We start from the raw sequence: 25,423 nt of genomic DNA on the forward strand, positions 1-25,423 counted from the left end.
GAGACTACAAGGAAATATACCTTAAATAATCTAGTATTTGAGCATTTAGAAAAAATAAAAACAGAAAAACACAAAGAAATAAAAAGCAGAGAAAATTCAGCAGGATCTGAAATATAATTTTTCTCATCTTACAGATGAGAAAACTGAGTCCCAGCGAAAATATTATTTGTATGAGGTCATTTGCATTGTAGTTGGTGCCACAGTTAATAGATAGCAGGTTTCGCAGTTCAATATTCTTTCCACTGTACTAACATACCTGAAAGGAAATGCTTTATCTTTTCCCTCCATATCCTTGTATACTGGAAGGAGTTGGGTGGGAGCAGTAATACAATTAGGGTGTGAGAACCATCTGTCTCAAAGAAAACACCCCTTAGGTGTTTAAAATCCTCTATATTGACAGTTTCTCTATAATGCTCAATTTCTTTGCATACTTAGAAAATAATCTTTTCCTTTGCTATTTTTCCAAGATACTTCTATAACTCAGGAGTTGTCATTTTTCAGGGGATGTTAACATTCATCAGTCCTTGTAGAGGATGACTTTAGGGGATGCTGGTGTAAGTTTTGGATATCTCTACCTAGAATCAGTAATACTATTTGTAACATGGTTCTTGAGCTAAAAACACATTGCTCTTGCCACAAATATCCATTTTCAACTTCCAAGGCAAGCTTTTTAAACCACCACATACAAGTTTATTTATTATTAATTTGTTAATTAATTAATTTAGCAGTCCTTGGTATTGAACAGAGGGTCTTGGTCATGTGAGATAAACCCTACCACTGAGTTACATTACCAATCCCTACTTTTTTTGGTGGGGGTGGGAGAGGGTACCGGGGATTGAACTCAGAGGCTATCCACCACTGAGCCACATCCTCAGCCCTATTTTGTATTTTATTTAGATACAGGGTCTCATTCAGTTGCTTAGCACCTCACTTTTGCTGAGGCTGGCTTTGAACTCGCCAGCCTCCTGCCACAGTCTCCTGAACCACTGGGATTACAGGCATGAACCACAAGGCCCAGTCCCTACTTTATTATTATTATATTGATTAAATATTTATCTCACAAGGCCCAGTCCCTACTTTATTATTATTATTATTGATTAAATATTTTGATAATAAAACAGAGAAGCAGCATAATAATTTTTATTTGATGTTTTTTACATAGTTTTTCCTACTTACATATAAACAAATTGTTTTTCTCTAAAGGAGTGGTGTCCCTATTATAATATTTTTTAAAAATATCCCATTATGAAGTGTATTCATTCATTAATTCATCTAACAAATACTTATTGAGCACTTATAAGCCCTACTTCATTTTTCCTCTGCATATTGGAATAACTGACAAGTAATAGAAACTTTAGAAAAGAGGGTAATTTTCAAATAAAATCAAAACATTTAAATGAGAAATGAGGCCAATTTTGCATAACTATTTTGGCATTCCTTCACACACTTTAAATATGTGCATATATATATATATTTTTTTTTTTTTTACCTACTAACCACAGAGTTGCCCAAATCTCAACAACCCCCTGCCCAGATCAGATAAGCTAAAATATGAAGTGGCCCAGAGTGCATTCATTCTGGTCACCATCAATCTTTCTATTTCATCTGGCTCCTTAAATATTAAAGCAAAATCTACTTTACACTCTGCAATTCAGAGACATAATTAATGCTCAAATAATTGAGACCCATTTTCAAACTGTTACTCATTCTTAAACTTGGAATCTCACTGGTTTTGAAATTTCTCATCTGCTTTACAGTAGCCACTCTTATCCTGGTCTTCTTCTGAAAGTAATGTACTTAGGACCAAATAATTATAGAAGTGTAATAGTTAGAAAAGAAAATTTAATTTCCTAAAACATGTTTTCCAAATGATGAGGAATTAGTGAATGTGATATCAATGTTCCAACATTGACAAATGAGCAACTGAGATTCACAACATAAATTTTGAGAAAGAACTTTTAGAAAACCATCCTTTATGTTCTTTGACACGAAAGCAGGATCCTATTCTCCTTTTATTCTCAATTAGTTACATCTAATTATGCTCTCTGCAAATGTAAATCCCAATGACATTAACACACGGGTTTATAGATTTCGCTAATATGTCAAATACAATGAGTTTGACATACTGATACATATTACTTTGATTTACTAAAACTATTCCACATTTTATTTTCATTTCTTCAAATTTGTTCTTGCTGTAGAACATTTTAGTTTTTGTCAGTTAGAAGGAGCAGGAAGGAAACATGAGTAAAAATCTTGAAAGATAAGCAGGCTGTGAGAGGCCCAGAGATTTTGATGGAATGAGTCAAGGTGACTCAGAGTGCTGAGCGGCCTCAGGAAGGAAGGAAGGTGTGAAAAGAAGTTACAAGCAGATCCTCTAGAGCAGAAGTGGGCTGAGCCACAGACAATAGATTATTATAGGTATTGAATTCAAAAACCAAAGTCTCTCAAAATAGGTTAAGCAAGGAGGCAACTAGCAATTTTGGTGACCAGTGCAAGCAACAGGAAATTGGCCCTCAAACCTACTTTGTAATCCATGGCATGGTTCTTCTGTGAAGCATGGAAGGGGAGCAAGTGCTGTCAATATGTCAGCCCAATACACTCTAAAATAGCACAATGTTTCACATCCACTTAAAGAAGATTTTTGTCCCTCTATATTTAGGTCCTTTGGACATTCTCCAGGTTGCCCCACTCTGGCAATGTTCTGAATTTCAGAATCCTAGAGGAGTTTAGAAAGGAATAGTTAACTGTGTTTTGAAGCCTGGACATGTTGTGCTAACTTTCACTGATGGGTAAAGTACTTACAGCAGAGGTGAACTCTAGGGCAGGCTATATTAATAGAGGCAAGCAGTGGGAATTCTCTAACTCTTGATCTCCTCCTCTCAGTTTTCAGGTTTACAGTAACACTAGAAGAAAGCATGTACTGAGGCATCCCCAAACTCTTTGGTGATAGTAGCAAAGTTAATGACTACATGAACAGCTCCTAGGTCATAATATTCTTTGGTAGGAGGCGATTTCATGCTTGGGAGTTTTTAACAGTTCCAAGTAATACATACAATTCCAACATGCATAGAATAACAAATCTCAAGCCTCAACTCTCTTAAGCCAATTCAGGCTACTAGCTTCCTTTATTAACCCATCTCCTCTCAGCTTGTTCTTCTCAGAGCAGTCAGAGTAATCATTCCCCACTCCACACCCACCAATGATTTCTCATTTTGCCCATAATTCCCCTGCTTCATACCATCCAGCACTTCCCCATCATGACTTGTCTTCATTCCAATTGATTCTCATTGTTCTCTTGTTTCGTGTTGTTCAGTGATTTCCCTGCTTCATCCCTACAACGTTTTCCAACTTCCCTCAGTATAAATTCAAATGCTGAAGCATTTGTACCCTTCTAGATACACATGATTTAGCACCTGTTTATCTTTCCTACCAAATTTCCCAAACAGCTGTTTGATTTGACTAGAACATTCCTCCCTTATATTTTCACAGAACTGTCTCCGTCTCCTCACTCAAGACTCATCTCCAGTGCTGCCTCCTCAGAAAAAAGATTCCTGACCACTCTAACCAACCATCCTCTGCCCATATATCATTTTTTGTTTGTTCTATTTAGTTATATATAACAGCAGAATGCATTTTGATTCTTTGTATACAAATGGAGCATTTCTCTGGTTGTACAGGATGTAGAGTCGTACCATATGTGCCGTCATACACATGATGTTCATCTCATTCCACCATCTTTCCTGCCCCTGTACCCGCTTCCCTTCTCTCCCTCCCCTTTGTCCAAAGTTCCTCCATTCTCCCCAAGCCCTCTGCCATTCTGGATTATCATCCATTTATCAGAGAGAATATTTGGCCTCCATATATATTCTTTATCCCATTTCCTTGCCTTAATTTTTCTTCATAGCATAACCACTATCTGGGATTTATTTTTGTGCTTTTTTACTTATTCAAGTAGTTCATTGAAATATGTTTACTATCTTTCCTCTGGAATAAATTCAGAAATCTGCCAGAAGATATAAATACAATCAGAAACTTGAGATTTGGGTTTTAAAATCACATTCCCAGTGATCAGAACAGTGTCTCATATAAATAGGCATTGACAAGTATTTCTTTAATGAATCAATTATATTTCCTACACAGGCTACTACTCCTCATTCAACAAATATTTAACATAAACCCATTAACATGAAAGTAAAGACTACTCTTCTTCTGCAAACAACTTAACACTACAGATCTCCCAGTGGCCCTGCAGCTAATACTCACAGGAAGTAAGGAAAGAGCCCTAAATTTTATCAACGTGAAGCCCAGGTAATGTTCTTGAGTAATTAGAATAGGCTTTATACATACACAGGTACACCTAACTAGATACATGATTGCATTTGCTAGAAGGTCTTACCAGCTTCTAGACATCTCCTTCATTTCCTGAACTCTTTAGGAAGTTTCTCTTATTGAAACAGCAGATATGCTAGAGTTAATTCTATCCTGTCCAGGTGGTCTGAAGATGCTGTCCTCTGTCCAGGTGGTCTGAAGATGCTGTCCTCACCTGCCAACTCTTCAGGAGCAAAAGGTAAATCCTTATATTTGCAACATATGTTTTGTAAATGAAAATTGTGGAGACCAAATAATTTTGGAGAGATGAGCTTATTTAATTTCCTATCTCAGCTCTACTCTACACTGATTCAGAGCTCTCCAGTGAGCTGTAAATTAGATTTCCTCTCCTGTCTCATGTCCTACTGCTTCCTAATTACTTGTTCTAGTGAGTCAGCTTCTCTGAGTCCTGGGGCCCAGATATCTTGTGGGATACTGTGACTGGTTCAAAACCCTCAAGATCTAGTCATTCAGAAAGGTACTGTGTGATGGCAAGGCAGAAAGGATGATTTTTTTTTAAAATATTAGAAATAAAAAATGACTTTCCCCAAGAATCACAATTGGCCTCCTATCAGGAAACCCAGGGAGAGGGAATTTTGCACCTGAGAACTGATGCCACCCAGGAAGATAATTTCATTTAAAGTTAAAAGAAAAATGTGCCCTTTTCCTATAGTGTTAACTATATATGAATCTAAGTACATTAAATATATATGTTTTATCAATGAGTCAGTGCTACAGATATGTATTGATAGTCTCTGATGCCTAAAGTTTTGTGCTTCAGATAATGATAGTTGTCAGGACAAGGACATAAGACACAGATGGGCCAGGGATGGTGGTGCATGCCTATAATCTCAGCATCTGAGGAGGCTGAGGCAGGAGGATAGTAAGTTCAAAGCCAGCCTCTGCAACTTAGACCCTAAGCAATTTAGGAGACTCTACCTAAAAATGAAAAATAAACAAAAAGAACTGGGGATGTGGCTCAGTGGTTAAACACCCCTGGGTTAAATTCCTAGTACCAAACAAAACAAAACAAAAAAATGAACAAACAAGCAAAAAAACCAAACAACTTATGCTAGGTTATGTTGTGCTAGGTTATGAAGTTTCTGTAAACATATGTTTTGTAAATGAAAATTGTTGATAATATTTCTTTACCCAGAATAATATAAGTTCTACCTTTGAATTTAATGAAACTCATATTTGTTTAGCCCAGAAAATGTGCCCAAGGATTGAGTATGAGGGGGAGGGAAGACCCTGCCTCAGAACACTTACCAGTTCTTACTGACACTGGAGAGTTAAGCATGAAGTTCTAGGGAAGCATAGAAGTTACATGGAATCAAGACTGGAAATAACCAAAGAACTCTTCCTTGAGGAGATAAAACCAAAATGCATTTTGAATGTAAAAGAAGAAATGGGTAACACTCTAGGCAGGGGATAGGACCCACTTGGTTCACTACAAGTAGCTGCAGAGAGCTAGAATGTGGAATGAAGGACAAAAACTAAGGGATAAAATATGCAAAAGGGAAGATGGGCAAAAGCCATGTGCAGCAGTTTGGTTTTTATCCTGAAGGCAATAGGTAGTCAAGAAGGATTTTAATCAGAGGATTTTTTATTTTTAGAATTCTAAGTGCAGAAACTATTCAGGGACAGGTGGTCTGAAAGACTACTAATGACATTGTTTCTATATCCAAGTGAGACATTGTGATAGTCTCAAATTAGGCAGGAGGGAATAGAGTGATAGAAATGGCCTCAAAAGGTATTTTTTGAAATTTCCATTGGTAAGAATATGTGGAAAAAACAAGCTTATTTCTGAAATCTCTATATTACTGAAAAATATATCTATTATTATAATTGGATGAAACTAGTATTTATTAAGTTTATTACAAAAAAGACATTTTTTATAAATTCTATTCACAGATGAAAAAACTGAGGCACACAGCTTAACAGAGGAATAATAGAATTTGAACTTATGGTCACCTGACTATAAAGCTTGTATTCTTTACATAAAGTTATCCAGATCTTTGAGGGCAATGCAAATTTTGAACATTTTTTAAAACTTGGTCATTGGTTGATAAGACTTGAAAGTCCTATTATCACTGCCAAATTAGAGTATAATTTGGCAGTGATAATAGATTCTGGGAGCAGAATTGTTTAGGTTTCTTAGATATAAGCATACTCAAATTTGAGTTCAACAACACAAACAGTTGTATTTTCTTAGCTTCTATGAAACTCCATGTTTAGCTATCCTGCAAAGCACAAATCCTTCATCAAATTCCTCTTGGTAATCTAATTACTTCTAAGCTTGAGAGACTTATTCACACACTGTATGAGGACAGCCAGTGGAAACTAGAAGGAAAGTGGACTTGGCAGATAGCCTAGTTCAATCAAGTCAAATATTGTGTTGAGTTACATGGACTAAGAAGGATAACTCAGTTTCAATGAATCTAGGAAGGCAATAGGTAAAACTTTAAGACACTGGAAAGAAAAAGGGACAGACCTGGCTCAAACAGAAGAAAATGCTGAAATCCGCCTTAAAGGAAGAATAGAGGAAATTTCCTTCTCTAGCATATTTTGTACTCACTGTGGATAGAATAACACATGATTGTCCAAACCTTAACTCCTTCAGAGTAAAAGGAGGTGTTGTTGTTAATTACTATGGGACTCCAGTTAAAAACCAGAACTCTTAACTGCAAAGTTGGACATATATCACCCAATTTAGGAAGTAGGCATTCATGCTGAACTTCAGATAATGATAGTTGTCAGGACAAGGACATAAGACACAAAATAAAGAGCTCCTAAAGTGAGGCAAGACAACAAATTCAAGAACTCTTGCACAATTTAAACATGATGCTCAAAACTCAGTAAAGAAGTCTAGAGCAACTGAAATACTTGTGATATTACATTAATAATTCTATTCTCATATTTTCTTTTATTAAAATATGGTGATGGGCCAGGTGTGATGGTGCATACCTGTAATCCCAATGGCTTGAGAGGCTGAGGCAGGAGGATCACAAGTTCAAAGCCAGCCTGAGCCAACAGTGAGGTGCTAAGCAACTCAGTGAGACCCTGTCTCTAAATAAAATACAAAATAGGGTTGAGAATGTGGCTCAGTGGTTGAGTGCTCCTTAGTTCAATCACGTGTGTGTGTGTGTGTGTATGTGTGTGTGTGTCTATGAGATATATATATATATATATATATATATATATATATATATATATATNTTTTTTTTTTTTTTTTTTTTTTTTTTTTTTTTTTTCTGCTGCAACCAAAAGACCTTACAGGAACAAATTTAGAGGAGGACAACTTTATTTGGGGGCCCACTGTTGCAGAGATCTCAGTCCATGGAACCCTGGCTCCATTGTTCTGGGCCAGAGATGAGGAAGACAGACCATTATGGCAGAAGGGAGTGTCAGAGGAAAGTAGCTCAAGATAGCACACCAGAAAGCAGAGAGAAAGCTTCAGTCTATCCTTCTCTAGCATATTTTGTACTCACTGTGGATAGAATAACACATGATTGTCCAAACTTTAACTCCTTGAGAGTAAAAGGAGGTGGTGTTGTTGATTACTATGGGACTCCAGTTAAAAACCAGAACTCTTAACTGCAAAGTTGGACATATATGCCCCAAAGGTACACCCCCAGGGACCTACCTCCTTTAACCACACCCTACCAGTCTACTTTACTGGTCAGGTAATCCCCATCAGGGAATTAATGCCCAGGTTAGATTCATACTCTCATAACCCAATCATTTCACTGCTAAACTCTCTTGCACTATCTCACACAGGAACTTTTGAATGACACCTCATATCTAAACCATAACAGACTGGAACTACACCACTGTTTTTCTTGGTCCTTTAGCTTGCAGACAGCAGATGTTGAAACTTTTCAACCTCCATAATATGTGAACCCATCCCTTACAATAAATCTGTTCCTATATATCAAGGTATCTCCTGTTGCTTGTTTCTCTGGAGAACTTTGATTAATACACAGATATACACTGTCTCATATCCCATATTAAAATAATGTGTTTGTATAAACAAACAACTTGGCTATAAAATAGAAAGATGTTGATAGTAGATGGCTACCCCCAAACTAATTTGATTGTTTAAAAAAAAAGTACAGGCTTTATTTCTTCAATGTATTAACCATCAGTGAGCCAATATTTACATACATCCAACTGAATTATTGTGGATCCATTATTTTTCCCAACTCCTGAATTCTTTTCTGAGATGAACACATTATTTTTTTCATGGCAAGTTTCATTCCCAGGATAGACAGGGAAGAGGATGTACAAGCATTGAAAACTAACATTCCCAGGTATAGACAAGAGATAGCAGTCAAAACTAATTACATTTTCAACCTTGATTAGTCTGCAACTAGCTGTGTGACCTTGGACAAAACATTTCACTTCACTGGGGCTTAGTTTCCTCCTATATAAAATAAAAGGATTTAGTAAGATTATCCTGAAGTTTTATTCAGATGTTAAATTTAACTATTCACTGAGATAATTATCTCCCATATGTTTTAAAATTGCTTGAGGTTTATTTATCTTTGAAGATTGAGAGGATATCTGTTGTGTCATAAAGAAATTAAAACAGCGAGTTATTGACAAAACAACTCTAAAGGCAACAATAATAATGACTTTTAAGACTCCCAAGAATAAAAACATAGAGAGTAGGGAGATATTTAATTTTTATAGTGGAAAATAGGACTATTAGAATTTTCTTATGGGAAAAAGCATCAATATAAAAATGCCAAGTCACAATGTGCTTCATCATTCTTAAGTAAGAAGCTATTTCAGCTCCCCAAACACAGTGGAGATCAGGGTTTCCTGAGTTTATGCAGAAGAAAGAATTTTTCCCCTAAGTGTGAAGTTGCTTCCCTACACTGTCATTTTTCACAATGAAAAACTAAATCCACCATTACAACACAAAATGTTGGAAAGGAATAAAAGGAGGCATCTCTCTGGTCTGTAATCTTTTATAAGTTCCTAGACACAAGTGTGCTTTAGAAAAGAATGAAAACAAATTGCCCATCACTACTTTGGAGCCAAGCTCCAAAGCAACCAAATATAAGGAAGCCAAACTTTTTCGTTATACTATGTTTATTGCTATTTAATAGAGAAGTAATATGCAAAAGTATGTAAGAATATAGTGTAAAAAAGTTCCTACCCCTTTGACACTCAAAAATACTTAAGAATATTTAAGGATTAACAACTATCACCATTTTGCTATACAAATTTATCTACCTACTTATCTATCTATCTAATATCTGATATCTAATATCTATCTAACCCTATCCACATATACTTAACACACATACACACCCATTTAGTTTTGAAAAAGAAAATATCATACTCCTTTACCCCAATTTTTGGCACAATTAATCAATTTTCTCAACTTTGAAGACAAAGAAGCAAGCCAACACTAAATGTGTCTTCTTTTTCCGTCATAAAATCTCTTGTCCTCTGTCCTTAACCTATGGAACTTATACATACAACTTATCAGATGCTAAGAAAAATAAATGCAATGGGATTCTAGATGCTTAGCAAAAAAAAAAAAAAAAGGCACTGAATACATGTTTACTGATTTGAATGGATGGATGAATCACATCAATGACCCCAGTCCCATTCATGTGGGAAAAGTTGCCAGGAAACAACCATATAAGAATTGACTCACTTCATATATAACCCGCTTTCTATCAAGTGTTAAGGAATTGATTATTTCAATGTCTTTTAATCAGTGATTTTTTGTGATGTCTAGTTCATTATCACTAAATGACCCTAAGGCAATAAACAGGGACTTCAATACATACCCTTTCTTCATCACAAATTGGGCTCTCCTGTTTGTCTCTCACCATTTTAATCATTCTTTGGTTTATTAATCAATTTAAAGGGTCTGTTGATACCAGTATCTTTGTTGAAATCACAGTATCCAAGGATTCAGAGATGTTAGTCTGTTTTATGTCAGTTAATTCTTAAGTTCAGTAAGATACTCCAAGAGAGAAATTTTTCCTCTCTCACACTAGTGGTCTCATTTTAGCTTGTGTCTTTCTATCTTTCTTGATTCTAATTTGTTTGTTAGACTTTAAAGGTCCTTCAGTTTTCAATTTGCCTCCTCAACTTAGAAAAATTTGTTTCTATTGTTTTATTACTCTGCCTTGGAGCTCAGGTATACTAGATTCAGGGTTTTATTAAAAAGTTCTTATATACTTCCCGTTTTAGGTACTTATGGAGGACTTTATATTTCCCCATGTTTTCATCTGTATTCTCCATGCCATTCTCCTTTGTTCTCATCTTTCTTTTTTCTTTTTTTAATATTTATTTATTTATTTTAGTTTTCGGCAGACACAACATCTTTGTTTGTATGTGGTGCTGAGGATCGAACCCGGGCCGCACGCATGTCAGGCGAGCACGCTACCGCTTGAGCCACATCCCCAGCCCTGTTCTCATCTTTCTTTCTTTGCTTTTAACTATTTACTTTTATTGGAACTCTTTTGCTCCAGAATGTTTGCAAGTTGTCATATCAATTCATTTCACTTTGCTCATGATTAACACAGCAGCCACATCTAAACAGTGTTTCTCTGAGATGGTAAGGGCCAATCTCTTTGATACCCTTCCCACCTCATAAGAACTCTGGTTATGTTTTCTTCAGAACAAAGATGATTCTGCAGGAGTTGGTACATTTCTTTGGCTACATACGTAGAATGTCTCCTTATCCTCAACAGCCATTTCTAGGAGCTAAGTTCAAAACAAAAGTTAATAATGTAAGCATTGTAATCTCATATATACAAACATGAGCTGTATTCCCCAGTTCACACATCAGAGGATCATTTGCCAGAGAAAAACAATAAGAGAGTCAATTCAGACCAAAAATTCCGTAGTTTGATCAAAGCCCTTCTTTCTACTACCATAATATTTGACATTTGTTAATACTACCTGGGAAAGATTCACTACCACCCCAACTAAAATATGCTACTTAAATTTTAAAACACCTTTTCTTTATTCTTTAATAGCTTGCCTTTCCATGGCAATCTACATGGCAAAGGATAGGTGCCATTTTCCTTCTTTCTCCTACCAGGTGCTCAGGTTGGTTTTGTTGTTGCTGCAAACACAGTTCAAGTGTACAGTGCTCTTAGGTGTACAGACACGCCTTACTCCCCTGCCCCAGGAATCCCATAAACCATGCTGTAGTCTTGGGATGTGTAGCAAAGAAATAAAACATTCACCTGTGAATGTGGGAGTGGTGTGTGTGGGTCTGTGTGTGTGTGCATGTGCACACATGAAGATCATATAACACATGCATAACAAACTGTGTATCTAAGAAAGATGTATTCATATAAAAATGGTCATTTGGGAACAATGCAATCTGGAGAAACATTCAAGTTCATTAAAAGGCAAAACAGTAAAATAGCATTACCTGAAGACTTGAGCTATTAAAGAAAAAGAGGGCATTTTTATAACTTTGTTAAACATTAAAATTGTGAGAAAGTTTTTGTTTAACTTTTAGAAGCAGAGAAAGGTGGATGGACACAGTGTCATTTGCTATTCTCAAGTTAGAGTAATGAATTACCTTAGTGATCCATTTTTCAGTGGGAAGCACAAGTGCATATGGGGAATTTTATATTTTCTCTTATTTATGCTTTGACTCCAGAAGAATGTAGCTGTTTTTCACATGTTATGTTTCATTGTTCACTGTCATTGGTCTCTAAGGAAGAAGTGCACTTTCAGGGGTCACATTGCAGTCAATATGTGTAAGCACCTGGGGATCTACCTAAAAATTCAAATCTTTGAATTTTTGTGGCCCCCACGTGGAGATGGAGATCTGAGAATTTGAACTTCTTACAAATTCCCAGTTGCTGCTGCTGCTCAAAGGCCTGCAATTTTGAGTGACAAAAATATAGACACTGCTGACTTAAAGAAACAATTCAGTAAGGATCTAGAAGTGCCAGGTGATTGAATTGTACTTTATGTAAGCACAGAATCTTCCAAAGTCATCGTCAAATATTTTTATTTTCCTCTCCATCCTTATTCTTTTCCTTTGTGTCTACTTATCCCCTTCCTCTTCTCCATTTCCTTTTGCTAATATATGAAAGGATGGTGAATCATAATTCTCAGGATTAGGAAATGGGGACATTATTTTGATGACTGTTTTCCCTAGGGCTTTAAGTATTTTGATTTTTGCATTACCTTGTTGATATAACTTCAGGCTGAAAACAGATTGTGAAGTACAAAAAAATCTGACTCCATGGTAAAATGCAGCGAATAAATATGTTTAATGCTTGCACACTGTAATTCTGAAGGGTGGAAATAAAATAAATTCATGCTGACACAAAACCCCCACAAGTTCATCTGATGGAGTATAAATCTACTTCTGCTTTGCTCTCAGCTTTTTGTTACCAAAGAACAATGTTGTAAGAACTATATATGTAAGATTTCTTGTTTTAAAAGAAAGTGTGCCCTGAGTGGAGGTGCATACCTCTAATCCCAGCTACTTGGGAGGTTGAAGCAACAGGATCACAAGTTTGAGACCAGCCTGGGCAACATAGCGAGACCCTGTTTTAAAATAAAAATTCAAAGAAGAGCTTGGTGTGTAGCTCAGTGTGAGGCAAGTGTGGGGCTCAAATCTCACTGGGAAAAGAAAAGAAATAAAAGTGACCTATATGGACAATGTCACAGTAAAACCCATTAATTTGTAAAAAGTAGTATATATTAATAAGTATAATATTAAAAAGTAAAAAAAAAGAAAGTGACTGTCACAGACCTTAGATGTACTTTCAATCTGAAAGTTGATTTCTGTCTTTAAAGCCTAGAATTAGAAAATTTAAACCCAGACTCATTGTTATTATCTATCTCTGAAGCAGTGCTTTCTTAAACTTAGTTGTATTCTTAAAAAATAAAAAAGCTTGCTAGATAAAATGTAGTATCCACCCCACAGCTCTTTATTTCAACTACTGTTATGCTTGGAGACCTAAGGGAATATATAAACAGTTTCTATGCTTAAGAATTCTTCTGTCCCTCCCCAACAAAATCATTTACACTTGTACCTTAGTAAATCTTTCCCAGTGCTTATTTGATAAACATTAATTATTCATCCTGAATCCATAGATACCACTTATATACTCTAAACTTAGTCCACAAATCAATCAAAACAAATGTTATAATTCTAGTCACTACACAAACCAATTCATGTACCACAAACTCAACTATTCCCAAGTCAGACTCACCAAGTTCAGCTACAAAGCACAGTTTTAAGTTATAGCTCCCTTTCACCAAACTCTTTTTTCTAGACAATATAGTGTGTTCCGCTTAAAAGTTGACTTTCATGTAAATATCACCTTTCAAGAATTAAAATTTATGGTTTGATTACCATGTCAAGTAATTCATTTAAAAAGCTAAACAGAAGTTCTATCTCAATTTTATGTAACCTGACACAGATAAACCTTTTCACAGGTGATCAGCTACTTGGGCCAAGAGGCAAAAATTTCTGTTTTTTTTCTCTGATAAGATAGCCTGAACTATGTAATGTTTTGAACAACCAACAATAAAAATTAAAAAAAAAAGATAGCCTTTCTTAAGGCAACAGATAAGTGTACTGGTTCATTTAAACACAAACAGATGTAGACGTAGTATGAGCTTTCCGAATTGGAAAACACTAATAAGGAATTATATAATGAAAACTTCTTGACAATTTCAGTAACCAAATCCGGTATCTACTTATGCCATACCAGACTTACTAAGATAAAAAGGCCTTCATCTTTGTGAGCATGCAGAAAGTACTTTCTCAATAAAAACACTTTTATTTATAGAAACAGAACAAAGGTAAGAAAATGTCCTTGGTTTCTCCTATGTATTCACTGCTGGTTAAAAAAAAAAAGAGGCTGGAGAAAAGGAGAGGGATGTATCACCTATTTCTGTAAACAGCTCGACACCAACAAAATCTCAGATCTTGCTTCTCAATCAATACAGAGCTTCATGGCTAAAAGAGCTGCTTCAAACCAGTGTTTCATCTAGTTAATGATATCAATAAAGGTTATCTCTACAAAGAATGAAAAGGTCACTAATCAAATTGCAATGACTCCCTCACATTATTATTGCTTGGGAATGCATTTTATTGATTGCTCTGCTATTCCTGTGTAGAATCTTCCTTTTAATGCATTGACTATAGCAGGGGAGAACAATAATAAAATATCCTCTCCCACCAGGAGCCAAGTGGATCTTTTCAGTATCTCTTTATGACAACTCAAAATAAAATGAGATGAGATAAAGATTAAAGGAAAACTGAAGAAATAAAAACTTAACTTAGAGACCGCTTCATGGTAAATGTAAACTGTGAATAAATTCTTTAAGAAAACGTCAGTGCTGGTAGTAAACTCTTTGACATTATGCCTGATGCGGATGTTAAATTCTATAATTTCATTTTAACTTGCAAATTTATTTCCTCACGAGTCTTAAATTTTATCAGGAGAGAGAAAATTAACATTATAAAAAAGTGATATATACACTGGATATGGAAAATATAGAATGTTGACTTTTGGGTTTTATGTGTAATGTTAATGTTAATATCAATCCTGTTTATTGCTGCTTTTGTGTTTTATAAGTGTTTAGTACGGAAAACCATAGCTCTCTTACATTTGGCAAAAAAGGCATAAATCTGTGCTTGCTTAGATGGTACTTTATTAAATATACCATAGAATTTTGAAAATTTAAACACTATCCCTCTTTCACTAGCAATATTTCCGGAGCATAAAAGAGAAATATTTAAATATGCTCAGTCTTCAAAAGGAGGAAGTAGGTGAATAAACAGGCAAACCAAGCACAAGATAAATGATAGCATTGTTGGACACCTCCTTTGCCCCTTGAAGTCTCTGGATGCCTTTATGCTCCTCCTGGCTGATTCTGAGCCTCTTATCTAGGCCTTTTCCTTGATCCACTCCCTGTTCTCTTGTCACTGGGAGCTGTACCCTGCCTAAAGGAATGCCATTATTCCAGTAGCACTGGAGTGGATCTAATGTCTCCTCTATAAGTTGCCAAATTAACAGGTTTTATCACCTGGAAAATACAAGAAACAGCTGTTTACGTAAGTGCCCCAGGCACTCTAGTTAATCATTGTTGCAAATAATATTAAATGGAATACAATACTGGCTTGCTGAATCCAGTTTTTTTTTTTCCTAATATAGGAAAATAATGGCCTGGCTACCATAGCAAATTGTTAGTGGTTTATCACAAATGTATGTAGTATTTCATGCTTTTTCAGAGTTAAATGACAACACCAAATTATTCTACTTGCAATTCTATCTCCCTGCAACTATAAAACACAAGAAGCTGGTAGTGAATATATATTTAAAATACTGATACAATGTTTGGAATATGCAAAAATGGCACTATTAAAAATGTTTTATTTGGGATTAATACAGAAATAATTAATCCAAAAGAAGACTTAAACAATAATGTCATTAAAATTTAAATGTGTACTTTAAAAAAATTGAAGATACTCCATGTTTTGCACACAATCCAACAGGATTTTTTTCCTGAAAAAATTTTTAAAAAAGCATTTCTGAGGTTGATCTTTCTTCACAGTTATACTTGCTAAACCAATTGTATTGAGTAAATCTCTTTATTTTAGTCACATAAGAATTCTTTGCAGAAATGAAGTTGCTTCTCTCTTTTCTGGTAGACTTACTGTTGAGGAGCTCTGACTAGGAAGATAGGCAGTAGAGCCTTGGATGTTACAGTTTGGGCTTTGGTTGGGACAAACCTAGAAGAATCCAGCTCTTTAACCGTGGAATACATAATCCTGGGCAAATGCTTTTAGTCTTTTAGTTTCCCTCATTTCCCAACTTCAAAAATTGGAGATGCTATATATCGCTCATATTTGTTTTAAAGAATAAGTTGGATAAAATGTGCAAATTGCTTATCACAGTCACCTTCAAGAAGCCATAGTTTTATTAATAGTAGTATTCACTAATTTATGTTCCTTTGGTTTGGCATAGGGTAGATTGAGAAATTTGGACCCTGGTAGAGGGTCTTCCTTATGGTTTGGATCTGGAATGTTCTCCAAAAGCTTATGTGCTAGGCAATGAAGCAATTTTCAGAGATGATATGATTGGATCATGAGGATTTTGATCTTTTTAGTATATTAATCCATTTGATGAAATAATAATTCAAATAGAGAGATGGTAAAAACTATGGAGGGGTGGGACATGGGTGGAGGGAGTAGCCACTGAGGGCATGGCCTTGGGGATTATTCTAGCCCTGGCCCTTCCTGGATCTCTCTGTTTTCTGGATGACATAAGCTGAGTAGTTTTCCTCCATCATGCCCTTAGGCCCTGATGTTCTTCAGCCTAACATCTGGCAAAAAACCATGGAGTTGGCTGACCATGGATGAGACCTCCAAAACTTTGAGCCAAAATAAAACTTTTACTTCTCTAAGTTTTCGTCTCAGGTATTTTGGTTACAATGATGAAATACTTGTGTGTGTGTGTGTGTGTGTGTGTGTGTATATATATATATATATATATATATATATATATATATATANTATATATATATATATATATATATATATATATATATGTTTTTTTTTCTCACAGATCCTTCTCTTGGCCACATTTTTTCCTTTCTTGCCATTTTTCAAAAGAAAATATCACCAGGCATGGTGGTGCATGCCTATAATCCCAGCAGCTCTGGAGGCTGAGATAGGAGGATCATGTGTTCAAAGCCAGCCTCAGCAACAGGAAGATACTAAGCAACTCAGTGAGACCCTGTCTCTAAATAAAATACAAAATAGGGCTGGGGATGTGGCTCAGTGGTTTAGTATCCCTAAGTTCAATCCTCAGTAGCCCCCCCCCAAAAAAATAAAATGCCATATTATTTTCTGGACATGAGACAAATACTTAAACACAATGTCAAATATTAATGTGAAAACGATATAGCATACTATAATTTTTTTCATAAAAGAAGAAAATTTCTTAATGATGCTGATAATTATTCTGTATTTGGAGCTTATTTTGAGAAAATCATCCTTGCTTAAATAATGTTCTCTATTCATCCATAGCTATATGACACTTCAAATGGAAAACTGAGCTTAAGCAGAATACAAAAAGAGGTGTCTACTGATGGGATGAATTTATACTTACTAATGGTGCAATTTTACCATGGCCACTGGCCAACTGGCTCAGTTCTTGAGAAGACAATATAAAGGCTATGAGACATAAACAGGAACTTTGGGGAAGAAACAAAATAGCAATTGTTGATCATAATACAAGCGTTACTATGGACTCAGTCTCTGTTCTCTGAAGACACACTTAAAACCAATTGTTGGCTTAATGAAAGTATGTCCTCCCTAGCAAAAGAATAGCCAGCCAACTCCAGAAGGTTAAAACCTCTGCAATGCTGAGGTAAACTATAATTAACAATAATATATCATATATTTTTAAATAACTACAGAGATGATTTTGAACATTCTCACAAGAAAGAAATAATAAATGTTTAAGGTGTTAGATACACTAAGCATTGCACAACAATTATGTGTCTTGAAATACTACATGATGCTCCATAAATGTGTACAATCATTATGTGTTCATTGAAAATAAAATGGACAAAACAAATCTTCCATCACTTTTCCAAGTGTTTCTTTGCTGGTTTCCCTTCAACCCTTTTCTCTCAGTTTTATCTTTCTCCTTCTTTTGACTGCAACTTCCAGCTTGGAGAAACAACAGGAAAATTGCTCACATAAAGGGCCAATAAAGACCCATGTGCTCCAGGTGGGGATTTTTAGGTGGATGCCAGTGATTATTAAGAGGTGAGAATGGGAGGCGAGCATTGTTAGTTATTCAGAAGAGTCAGCACATATTTAGGAGTCATTCTGAAGTTTGAAGAAATATATCTAGGGATATCTTGACTGCATTGATAAGAATTGGGAGCATGTTTCTTTAACTTAGATTTAACCTGAAATAATAAAAAATAATCAAACTAGGAAGAACTCCAGCTATCTCCAAGATGTTTGTGACCTGAAACACTATTTGGGCAGTAATTGTGGTTTATATACCACCACAAAGGAACAAGAACTGATACTTCTCATGATAATCAGACTCATGTTTTCCTCATTACCATGTCTTCATTTTTCCTGTTGACAGGGTATTGCCTGCAGAGATCTCATTACTGTTGCTTTCCATATTTTTATTTTAAATTATTGATAAGCTGTAGTAAGACAGATCTATGACTGAAAACAGGCAGAAGTAGGCAGCTAAGAAATATTTTCCAGAGAGCAATTGGAACATGGCAGATATGCATCTATCAAAATTGGAAAGCAGAAAATGTGCATGAGACACAGTTGTGCTGTTCAATTTGTGAACGACTTGGGGCAAGTCAGACCTCTTTTGAATCCAGTTTGTAGGAACGGCTAATGTGATAGGACTTGATCTCTTCCAAGTTATGTCTTTGGCTCTGGGGCCTTCTATTCTTTCTGCATCTCATTATGATAGCAATTACAGTCCAAATAACATCATATGGCAATAATTTAATTAGCTTAAGTCTTGGTCCAAAGGTAAGTGTCACAGACATTTTTTTGGTCCTGTTGGTCCTGTTCCCCACTCTTCCTGTTTGGAAGCAGATTATTCAAATAGCAGAAAGAGAGTGTCATTTCTGTTGCCATATGGGAAGCTTATTGCCATAGTTAAAGAAAAACTCATGTAGAAATTCTTAGCTTCTTAAAACCTGCAATGTAAAATTCCATTGCAATATAAAAAGAATGGTATTTCATATGGTTGAAACATTTACCAAGAAGTAGTACAAAAGCAAAATCCTCAAGTTGATCAATCAGAAAACATTTTCTGAACTTTTATATGTAATAATACCACAAGTCTCAGGTTGATCAACACTTAGGGACCTTCAATAGTATTTTAGCAACATTGTGGTATATTAAAATAAGGCAATTCTGAACCAGTTAAATTTGATTTGACTTTAGTTCATCCAAGGTTTAAGTTTTGTTTTTTATTATTTGGGATTAAAATCAGATGTTTCTTAATTGAAATAATGCTGTGGTATTTAATTTAAAAATTAAATTGAATTATCCATGTCAACATGTAATTCAGTAAATCCAAATTTTTTCAGAAGAAATAAGGGAAAGTTTATTTTAGTTTCACCAGATGAAGCCTCAAACCCATCAATATCTGTAATCCCCTAGAGCTCTCAGCTAGCAAGACACATTTTTAACTTGCCATTAACTCTTCTTGTCTCCATCTCTGAATCACCCCTGAAACAAAGAAAGTTTTTGAAAACAAAACTGCTTTCTCATTCCAAGGACTGATAAATCACATTTAAAGAGTTTTGAGTTAACAATTAACTTCCTAATTCTTTAGTGTCTGTTTCACATAGTCCCCTTGACCCCATTTCACAGATTAATTCCCTCAGACCTGGGCAATTTCACCTGCTTTCTAACATTTTACCTTCTGTATCAACTCCAGCCATACAGAGAAACTGTCTTCATGTGTGGGGAGCCACTCCTGAGCTCTTTGAGCATCTTCACTTGGCCTTGGAGTCAAGGAGATTTTGGTTTGGCATTGCAAGCTATTTTCTGGCTCCTCCCCCTTAATGGATTGCACAATGCACTCGGCCTCTGTCATAGCTTGGCTAGGAGGGCTGATCTTCCAGATAGCTCTGGCGTGACCCATTGGGAACTGGATTGCCCACCTCCTACCTTAACTGGCTAAGAACATTGTGTAGAAAGCCTTTGAAGTTCCCCCATATAAATACGGCAAACACCAGCTCTTAACTCTCTCTTTCCAGCGTGGAAGCTCAACTCTTAAGACTGAAGAGCCATCCTGCCCCCATCTTTAAAACTATTTTCTGTGTCATGTGAATTTTTGCTGTATTTCTCAGCCAGCCCACTCCACACAGGGGAACACAGCTTCCATCACCTGCACAGGCCGCAGGCAAGACTCAAGTGTGATTCTGATCATGTAGCTCTATGCAAAAACCTGACAGAATGGCCACAAATTTCAAATTCCTCAACATGCTTCATAATACCTTTTACAGCCTCAGTTCTACCTATGTGTTAGTCAGTTTCCTATTACTATAACAAAAAACTGGAGATAATTAACATGAAAAGAAGAAAGGTTTATTTTGCCTCCGACTTTGGGGGATTTCAGTCCATGGATCAGTTGGCGTCATTGTTTGTGGGTCTGTAGCAAGGTAGCACATCATGGCAGATACATGTGGTGGATGGAGGAAGCCACTAACCTCAGGAAGCAGTGAAACAGAGAGACAGGAGGAGTGAATTATTTCTATCCCCTTTGAAAGCATGCCACCAATAACCTAAGACCTCCGACGAGGCCTGGCTTTTTAAAAGTTCTAACACCTCCTAATAGCACCGGGGGCTGGGGACCAAGCCTTTGACACATGGGCCTTCAAGGAACACTTATCTAAACCACAGCAACCTTTTGCCAGTATTACAGCCATCAGTCCCTCTTCATGAACCGAGGTGGTTTTCATTATTCTGTTCCATCTTGTTAAAATGTTGCTCCCATAACTCTACTTATAAAAACCATGCATATATTTTGAGACTTGTTCGTATGCCATTTTCTCCATTAACACTTCCCCATCTCCCCTGGCAGCAAATAATATTACTTTTCTTTATTTGCTCCTGACATTTGGTTACATCTTTCTCCTACAGGTCTTATTAGACTCTTCTTTCTAACATTGTTGGTGTATAATTTTCCATGGTGTGACTCTAATGCAGGGTATCTCCAGATGATGCATAAGAAAAAAAATCGAGATTGAGAATAATGATTTTCCAGAAGCTTGGGCTAAAAGCAAAATTGCAACAATACTATGTTATATTTATCCTCATTGAACATCTAATAGTGAAGTTTGGGGATTAAGGCACAAGTTTTTTTCTGTCAGCTGTAAGCTAGATTGTACAGTCCATGCTGTCCTGTGGGATGCACTTGGAGAGGTATGATAACAATAAATAGGCTAATAAAGTAATATTCATATTCAAGCCTCACCAGCAAAACCTGTAGCCTCTGTTTCCTAAGCCTCTCTTTTCCTCAGAAGAATCCTTGGGGGATCACGCATCATTTTCCTTGACATCCCTCAGTGTTCTTTTCCTCCTTCTCTGATCTCTGGGCCTTTGTTGTTCACTGTGGTAGTGCATGATGATTCAGGCCACCTTCTTTTTTCTGCCACCTTCCACAAAGTCATTCCTCCTCAGGATGTCTCAGAAAGTTATTTCCCTATCAACCTGCTCATTTTTCTTCCTCTAATGTGCCCTGTGCAAAACAGTGCCAGGCCCCTCTCTCACAGCCTATACCTGCAAAACAAGGAGCCCACTACCCCGGTATGAATTTCCTTATGGGTTGTGTCTGAAGACAGTGTGGATATTCCTTCCCGCACACCTACACCCTGCACATAGTCGGGGGATGTGGTGATGATCCCAGATAATCAGATGGATCTAGGCTTTGTTTTTCATTTTGGCCTTTGTCCATTAGGCTTCCTCTCCCAGTATCCTTGCAGAGGTGGCTTGACTCCCAAGCCAGGGTGCATTAGAATAGGTGCCCTTTGAGGACCCTCAGTTTCATAAGGAAAAAGCTGTTTCTAGGAAGTTTAACTAATACATTCCTTGGTGTTCACAGACTTCTTTAGTTATAATAGTGAGATTACACTTGGCATTTTATTCAACTTTTTGTGAAATGAATATACACTGCATAGATTATTGATAATTAATATTTATAACAGGTGATTTAAAAAAAAAACTGTCAAGATTTTTTTTTTCCCCATTGCTCATAAATAATACAGTCCTGTGAATTCTGCTGCCCTCTAGTGAATGTCTGGTATATCCCTCAGCATTACAATCAGCATGAAAGTAGACTAGAAGGAAGAGGGGGGTAGATGGCACCAAGAGAGCTAAAATCAGTTCATACAGCTTAGAAATTTCATCTAGCCTCTGGAGATATGCTGGGCTCCAGAAACCTTTAGACAAATGTGCTCTATGGTCACATGAAAATAAAAACAGAACAACTCTGAAGGTCACATATTGCATATTGTCACTCATATGTGGAAGCTAAAAAGGTTGATCTCACAGAAAGAGAGAGTAGAAAGGTGACCAGGAGAGTCTGGGGGCAGAGCAGATAGAGGAAGGTTGAATGAGGGTACCCAAAACACAGTTAGATGGGAGGAATGAGTTCTCTTTCATAGCACAGTGGGGTGACTATTGTTGACAGCAGTTTATTATTTATATTACAAAGAACTAGAACAGAATAGTTTGAATGATTCCAACATGAAGAAATGATACATGTTTAAGAAGATGAAAATGCTAATTACCTTGATTTGAACCCTGAGCATCATATAATTGTATTGAATCTAATCACACTGTGCCCCCTTAATAGAACAATGAAAAATAATTTTGAATAACAATAAATTTTCAAGCATACTTTAGGTTATACAGGGTCCATGAATACATCGAAATGACTTTATTCTTTCATCATTTCCATAGCATTAGAGCCAGTTCCTTCCTTCCATTCCCCATCTTAATTCACATCTGTGAATTAAGGGGCTTTGGAATTATATTGCAGTTCATTATATAGTTCCCAAGTATAAGATTCAAATCAATGTACCCAACAGCAGGAGGCAAAACCCCCAGCCAGAGCAAGCCAATAAGTGAACGAACGATGGAGAGGGCCTGGCACTGTCTTCCCTGCCACTGATGAGAATTTTTCTCTCTAAACAATAGGAGGACTTTCTGAACTTGAAAATTATTATTATTTTTTTAAATCAATGAAAGCAAGATATTATCATTGCTTTATTGGTTACAGTCACTTAAAGTAAAAACCACAAACTAAAAAGAAAGCTTGTTCAGCTCCCAGAAATATTCTTTTGATCCCTGTAATATTTTTTTAAAGGAGGTAACTTTTTATTTTTTTAATACGGTGCTGGGGATTGAACCCACGGCCTCACATGTGCTAGGTAAGCGCTCTACCACTGAACCACAACCCCAGCCCCCTCTGATGTTTTTTGACCATGAAATTTTGATTCTTAAAATTTTTGGAAATGAGGAACTAGGATCTGATTCTTTCCCCATGAATATAAATGAGAATTAGTTACTTATGCTCTAAAATTATATTATAATAACAAAGTGTTGAGATTATGGATCTCAAGTTTCAAGTCAGGTATAAAATGTTCAAGGTCTAATCTTTAAAAGGTAATTTAGGTGTAAATTATAGTGTCCAGTTTTTATAAATATATCTCTCTTCTTTAAATGTACAGAACAGCTTGCATACTTTTTGATTATTTTCTGTGCATGTGAGAACGTTCCATCATTTCTTATTAACTAGTGCAAAGCTACTTAGTGGGTATGGGACTACTATTATCTGCTGGCTATTATAATCTCAAACATTATTATTTCTGGAGTCATCTTTTGCCAGAAGGGTCTGGGAAAAATACTCAACCTAGTGTTGCAATCACAACTCATATAAAATATGGTGATTTCCTATAGAACAGCATTTCCCCCCATAGGTCAGTAGCTAAAGTAGTGGTGATCCATGAAGAAGCATTTTTGAGTTTCAATAAAATTAAGGAAAGAAATATGCTGTCCTAACACTGAGTTCAGGCTGTAAAACAAATGTGTTATTGTTATTATTTTGTGTTTTGTGATACTCAGTATTATATAAGTTCTGATGTCTGGAATCGGATGCACTTAGAATCTTACTTCTCTGAAATAAGCAATCGACTTCTCCTTCACAATGGGCCTTTGCCTACTAAGTTTAAAGACTCTTGCCAGGTAATCAAGGTAGCATAAGGAGAGAATTATCTCCATAAATATGTTGAGATGGTATACAAGAAAAAAAGAGCTACATTTTATGATTCTAGGAAAAATGCAAATTAAACAACCTCACAGAAAATTGCAGTGGGATAAGTGCCTCCTGTATTTTCCTGTCCACATTTATGCAAACTGTTCCTTCCTTCATTTGCTCAGGACCTATAGAGTGTTTGTGGCTGAAAGACAATTTTTCCCCCCTCTCTTAAGGCAAAAGTCTACAGAACTTAAATAAAGGCAATTCACATGAAGACCTTATAGCTTAACAGCACTTTATAGTTACAAAGCTCTTCATATACACCATCTAATCTAATTCTCCAACAACCACAAGAGGAAGACAATAATCATCTCAGTTTTATAGACTGAGGAATCAAAACAATTAAGTAACTCGCTCAGTGTCACATGACTAGCTTGTGTGTTTTGGACAGAACCAAGTTCAGTCTGATCTAAGTTTATGCCCTTTCTAGTATTTCTGGCTGTTCATAGTATCTGGCTGACTTTGAAGCTTTTTACCAATTGCCCTACCTCATATTTATAAATTATCAAGAGTCAAACCTAAACATTATTTGGTTATTACAATTAAAAATTCCACATATTTCCAACTATGAAGTATTGAGTTGTTCATGAATTCACATAACTTCAAGTGGGACTTTTAAAATTAAAATCTTTTTTTCCCCTCTGAGGATTAATTCCCCTTTTGGGGAAAGATGCCAAGAATCTAAATATCACTACAGTTATTCTATAGAGATAATGCATGAGAAAAATCTGCTGTGTGTTGTCAATGGAAGTTATAATTTGAAAGTCAAAATTAAGTGCAAGTGTGGCTTAATAAGAAAGTTATTGCTCAATAAGCACATTTCTAGAAAAACTATAGCTTTTATAGAAGAATGATTGCTGACTGAAAATAAGCCAAGAAAAGGAATATTTCTCTTTTCAAAACTAATTTAACAGACAAGTATTTGAGGAATCATCATCAGTGCATAAAAGCTTATGTGTGAGGCTCACAAGTTGCTCTATTGAAATTTTGGCTTCCAAACATTATTCTGAAACATATGCCAATTCAAATGCTAGGATGATACCCTGGCAATATTAAGAGACATATTTCTTAGCAATCAAAGCAAAGGCAAGTCTTATTATCATTTGATATGTGCATGAGGTTTTGAAATGAAGGCCCCACAAAATGACCACCTTACTATCTGAGAACTGTAAATATATATATAATTGAGTCCCCCACCCCCCCAC

The 25,423-nt window shown here is 36.0% G+C and overlaps 1 protein-coding gene across 2 annotated transcripts in view; it reads right to left on the reverse strand.

The window, feature by feature from the left end:
• Positions 1 to 25,423, reverse strand: part of Arhgap24 (Rho GTPase activating protein 24) — a 486,377-nt gene that overhangs the window by 213,540 nt on the left and 247,414 nt on the right. The gene's annotated exons all lie outside the window — the stretch shown is intronic.

This window comes from Marmota marmota, unplaced genomic scaffold (genome assembly GCF_001458135.2).
Source record: "Marmota marmota marmota unplaced genomic scaffold, marMar, whole genome shotgun sequence".
In the NCBI taxonomy this organism is placed as follows: domain Eukaryota; kingdom Metazoa; phylum Chordata; class Mammalia; order Rodentia; family Sciuridae; genus Marmota; species Marmota marmota.